The following is a 6,113-nucleotide window of genomic DNA, read 5'->3' on the forward strand; positions in this document are numbered from 1 at the left end:
ATTCTAGAAAGTAGAGAGCGTGAGAATCACATGATCTCGATGACGCAACATAAGTTTTACGTATAAATTGCGTGTTATTGTGTTATTGTGTGGTTTGATGCTTATTGATTATTTGTATGTATTTCAAGTTGTTTTTAAATATAAAATAAAATAGTGTTTTTCATACAATATGTTATATTTTGTGTTATTTATCGGACAGGAAAAAGCTACAAGTAAGGATATGCTACTAAGCATAACATAACGTCATTTAATAATGAAAGTATTGTACGTTCTGTACAGCTAATTAAGGTTAATTAAACGCAACTAGGTATAGCAAAATGATTCCTTCTTTCCAGAGTTTTCCGAAGAAAATATTGCTATATATCGGATACGTAAAGCCTTAATGATAGCTGAACTAAATATGTATAAGAGTTTGACTAGAATGTTAGGTTTGTGTTGACATTCCAAACGGGTTATTACTATGCCGTGAAACTGTCACTTGTATCATTTTTAGTAAATATTATTAGTTGATTTAAGTTTTTACGTTGCAAGTGCTATATTCAAACGTGTGTGCTTCTAAATTAACATAGCTTTAAGACTTTGTTTGAACTCAAACATTACAATTTAGAGTTTTAGTTTACATTAGAATATATAAATGTATTAATATATTAATATCGGATATTAGTAGTGTGTGAAATATGTTCTCTAGTTGTTCATCATTCATTTGAGTATAAGAAATTACCAGCAGTTTCCGACAGGTATTTAAAATCACAATTAAGTTACATGTGATTCACGCATATCTGAAGCTATTTTTCCATTTTGTTTGTACTAAATATAAATGATCAAACATTTTTTCATAATTATAAAGAAAACTGGAAAAGTAACGAGAAATATATTCTTCCAAAATAATACCATACACCTCTACACTGCGTGCAAGCTGGAATACGTGCAGTATACTTGACACAAGTACACCACACTGAACATTTTCTAAAAAGCTGTTTCCCACATGATTTGACTCTAACATTTCCCAATATATATGTCTGAAATTAAAATATCCCATAATCATAACTTCATTATTAACTGAATTCATCTGATGGTCTGTAACAAGTTCAAACTAAAATCCTTCTCTTCTCATAACAATTAACATAAACTCAAAAAGTTTCAACCTCATTGCTATTACCTTTGATATCCTCAACTTGAACAGGATGTAGCTCACATTTTACATATAAAGCCACTCTTCCTCCTCTTTATAGTACTTTATTCCTATCAAACAACCTATACCCCTGTATTGAAAAGAAATTTCTGTCATCAAAATTGTCCACGCTTAACCAGATTTCAGTTATTCCCATTAGATCAAAATCCTCTGTTCTGACCAGTGCTCTAAGTTCGTCCATTTTATTTCTTATATTTTTAGCATTACAGCCTAATCTACCATTAAAACTTCTTTTCTACTTTGTTTCTACATTCTACTTTTCTCTACATCTTATCTTTCCTCCATTATTCTGACGCTCACCACTGTCTAATCCTAGTTTACAGCTGCCTTTACAGTTCACTTAATAACCCTTTGTCAACAAGCCAGCTATATAAAAAAACTTTCAGTTCCCATTGTACCGATTCTACATATCCAACCAGCCAACCTACTCGTCCTTACCAATTAGTCTGAGCCTAACAATAGACTTAGTGACCTATTTATAATTTCATCCCCATAATTAAGGTTGGTACGTTCTCTGACAGAATTACAGAATTAAGTTACGATAGCTCTTATATTTAATGTCTTGTACTTACCAATTAGCTCCTCTGACTTATCCTTCCCCAAATCATTAGCCTCTATATACGCGACAAAGACTGCATCAGTGCGTCACTGCTAACACCTTTTACTATATCGCTTGCTCTGTCAGTTATATCTTGTACCTTTGTTCCTGGACAGCATAATCTAAATATTTTCTCCCTATTTATTCCACAGACTATTCAACCTACGTGTCATACTAAAGAAACACATATAAAGTCATTTAACAAAGTTTAAAATTTGTTGGAAAGTCAGCATGGTTTTCCTAGGGGAAAATATTGCCTTATTAATATGAGGCATTCTTTGACGAGGTTACCACTTGCATAGATGAGAGTAAATATGTGAATTTGATGCACCTAGATTTTCAGAAAGCATTTGACAAGGTGCCACATAAATGGCTTGTTATAAAAGTTATCTTTGTAGTTGTGGGGAATAGCTGGCTCATTGGATTGAAAACTGGTTGGATTGATGAAGGCAGAGTTGTTATAAATGGAATTCAGTCAAGCTGGAGTAATGTCACAAGTAATGTCAGGGCTCAGTGTTAGGACCTTTGCTCTTTTGGATTTACATCAGTGACACAGTTGAAGAAATTATCAATAAACTATTTAAATTTGCTGATGACATTCAAGTTTTGGGTTTGCTTGCTCTGAGGAGAATGCTTCTGCTTTACAAAAAGAGTTTGACTATTTAGCAAGTTGGGAAAATAAACGATAGATAGCTTTTAATTATAATAAGTGCAAGGTAATGCATGTGTGATGTCACAACTTATGAGTGTAATTTTGGGAATAACCTTAACAGAATTATGGAAGAAAAAGATCTTGGTGTTAAGGTTGATCATTCTCTTATGACATCCATGTAATGAGCTGTTTTTAGTGTCAGGGCAAAAAGGAGCTTAGGTTGTATTTACAGAAATATTGAATACAAGTCAAGAGAGATAATGTCATTGATTAGGCCACATATAAGTACTATGTTGAGTCTAGGGCTCCTTACCTTAAAAATGACACTGATCTATTGGAAACGATGTAGAAAGGGCTATTAGGATGATACCTAGGATAGAAAGATTGTCATACAAGGATAAGTTAAGATCTTTGAAACTTGAAAAAGAAGAGTTAGATAGAATCTGATTGAGATATTTAAGATTGTTAAGGGAATTATTGATGCATCAATTTTTTTTTTCATATTTAATGGTGAGAATGGCAAGACTAGGAGACACAAATATAAATTTTGACAGGGTCAGAGTCGTCTTCAGCTAAGGTAACTATTTTTCTCACAGGGTGGTTGGCCTTTGGAATGGGTTACCTTCAGATGTGGTAGATGCAGTTAATTTAAGGGAAAGCTTGATAAATATTTGAATTATAAGGGCTGGTTTTGAGTGTTTTATTTTAGTTCAGTATAGCATATTTAATGGCCTATACGAGCCAACAGGTCCCTTGTTGTCCTTAAATTATATATATGTGTATGTATAATAATAATCTTGTGTTTTTCATCCCACCACTAGTTGTCCCTCTCGTTATCATTTCCTCCCCTAGTTCATCATCCGCACAAGGTAAAGGCTAAAATCTTATATTTAATACAGCTTGCTCCTTATACTTAAATCCACCACACCTAGATATATTAGTATCATTAGTAACTTTCTGAAAGTCATTATTAACTACTGTATCTATTGCATGCAAGAATTCATAGCTTCTTTCTTGCACTCTTATCAAGTGCTGGCTTCCACGACGTCTAACAAAAATCTTTTTCCATAAGCCGATCATCCTGTTAGTAAAATAAAAACTGTCGTAAGTGTCCTGTCTTTTACAAATCTTAAACTTGTGATCTATTGTCCTGTTATCTTCAGTGTACAACACAAAGAAATCAGAGGCCTTATCCTATCGATAAGATCACCACGTACCCTTCTCAAGAGAAAATGAATTAATAAATCTTAACCTATCCTTATCAGATAACTCATCCCCCAAACCATCCTAGTAGGCCTCCTCCAAACTCCTTCCAATATCTTTCCGTTTTTATAAAAACTATCTATAGTATTCCAAGTGAATCCTGATTACTTTATCAAGATAATTACCTCCTTTGACTAGTAATCAATGTATCAATATTCTATTAGTTTGAGTGACTTGTCCACCACTATACCAATATCATTTTTTAAGTCACACTAATGAATGAGTTCCCATCTATACGAATATATAAACTTTTATCCAAATTATGATAACCCAAAAGATCTTGCATCTCTATAAAGGCCATTTACTAAACATTTCTCCGACTTATCAATTGATCTAACTTTTTAAATCATTATGTAGTACCTCAACATTCTCATTACAGTCACAAATACCAAAAAAAAAAACATCATCAGCAAACTTTATTAATTATTCTCCTATCAGTATCACTAATGTTAATATATATATATATATTCGTACCATTCATAGACACAATTAATACAGTTACAGACACCATTAGTTATACAGATAATTAATATGTACACAGGTGGGAAATAATGATTTTTATATCTACCCTGTCGTCACCTATTGATGTCTCCCTGAAGCGGATAAAGTCTCTAATAGCTCTGGCTCTCGGGCCAGTTTGGGGCTTTTTTCATCGAAGAAATCTCGGTAAAGATTCCCGGTGAAAATTGTATGTACAACAAACTTGACTGATGGAATTCCCAACAGGAGAGCTACTGTCATTTACAGCCATTCTATAGCATAATCTGACAAGCTCGTTTTCAGACGAACAGCAGGAGTTCATAAAGTTCACAAAACGCTTGTGCACTTGAAATTCCACAATTCTAATAAGAGCACTGATTCCTGAAATGTTCTAATAACAAGGGTTCAGTCCAACTAGACTCCATTTATAACGACTTTTTTACTTCAATATGACACCTTATCACAAGATTCTTTGAAAATCTAAGGACACCAAATCCTCATCATTTTCATCATCCAGATAACAAGTAACACCAATGACAAAAATGGGTTATATTTCACTATGAATTAATAATCTTCCAAATTATAAAATAACTTTGACTTATATGCACGTGAAATTAGTTTTCAATGTTTGAAAAACAAAACAAATTGTGGCATAACATAGTTTTTACTTTATTAGGATTAAAGAGCTAGTATGAAAGAAATGAGCTGTTCTTGTGTTAATAAAATAGATTAAGTGCATCATACATGAGTTGAAGTAGTGTAATAAACCAAAACAATTATCTACATCCATTGTTCTTGCACGCTATTTGTCAAAACTGCTTGTTGTAAGAAGTTCTTCCACTCTTCATTTAACACTGAAATCTTTTGGAATGTAAATATTCTTGATAGAGCAATGGGTTTTATAGTACTCTTCTAACATTTTCAGTGCTGAAATCTGCTTAAAACTAAAAGCAGACCTAAAGTTTTATTTTTTCGAATGAAACGAATTCGTAGTAATCCATCCCATTCTTAAAAATTAAATGGTGGTGGTGGTTTTCTGGGTTCAAGACGCACAACATTGGATTCTACTTTTGGTGGAGGCCTAAAATTGTTTTTCCCAATTTTTATCGTGTGATCTACTCGAGCTACGAGTTCTGTATTTACTGATAGCCTACAGTACAGATTGTCAACAGGCTTGGCTAACAGTAACAAGCGCTGTGCAAATTTTCGCTGAAACATTAAAATAGCACACCGAGAAAAAGGGCTATGCAAAAGTAATGTTACGTCTCTGGTCGTTTGTTAATTCCCCGTAGAAATTAGTTTCGAAAAAATTCAGCGATACAAGTCCTTTCTTAAATAAAACTAGTTTATTCTTTCTCAATACAACTTTACAATACACAGAATTTCCACAATCACTTTACCTTAAACACACGCTATAATTCACAACGATTCACTCACTTTACTTACTGTCACAGTCACTACCGCTCACTTGACCCTATTATCTGTCTCTATATCTGTCTATCTGCATTTTTTTTTTATCTCCGCTTTATTTGCCAGGCTTATATACTAAAATAGAGGGTGCCTAGAAAAGACTAGAGTTGTCAGGAACAGTCATGATCCTTCTAGAAACTCCAGCACGCATGCTTCCAGCGTCACGTGACTTCCACTGTCATAACACTGCACCTTCCTTAGTATTGTTCGTCCCGAACAATAGCCACTTACATTAAACCAATAGATTATTAACAATAACTTAATTAAATGTACAGAATTTACAAAGACAAAATTAAAATTCAACAAAGTCTCTTAATTTTTTATGGGACGTATCTTCTTCCATACTGGTCTCTGTCTCGTTGGCTTCTGCTTCACGTGGGTTTCATCTGCTCCATCAGGAAATGTCCTATTATAGTAACAGTCACATCAGTGGTAGTAACTTCATCAAGGGCTTCACT

At 33.5% G+C, this 6,113-nt stretch overlaps 1 pseudogene; it reads right to left on the reverse strand.

The window, feature by feature from the left end:
- Positions 1 to 4,849: 4,849 nt before the first annotated feature.
- LOC106463253 lies at positions 4,850 to 5,436 on the reverse strand (annotated as a pseudogene).
- Positions 5,437 to 6,113: the final 677 nt, after the last annotated feature.

Source organism: Limulus polyphemus, unplaced genomic scaffold (genome assembly GCF_000517525.1).
Source record: "Limulus polyphemus unplaced genomic scaffold, Limulus_polyphemus-2.1.2 Scaffold1361, whole genome shotgun sequence".
Taxonomy (NCBI): Eukaryota; Metazoa; Arthropoda; class Merostomata; order Xiphosura; family Limulidae; genus Limulus; species Limulus polyphemus.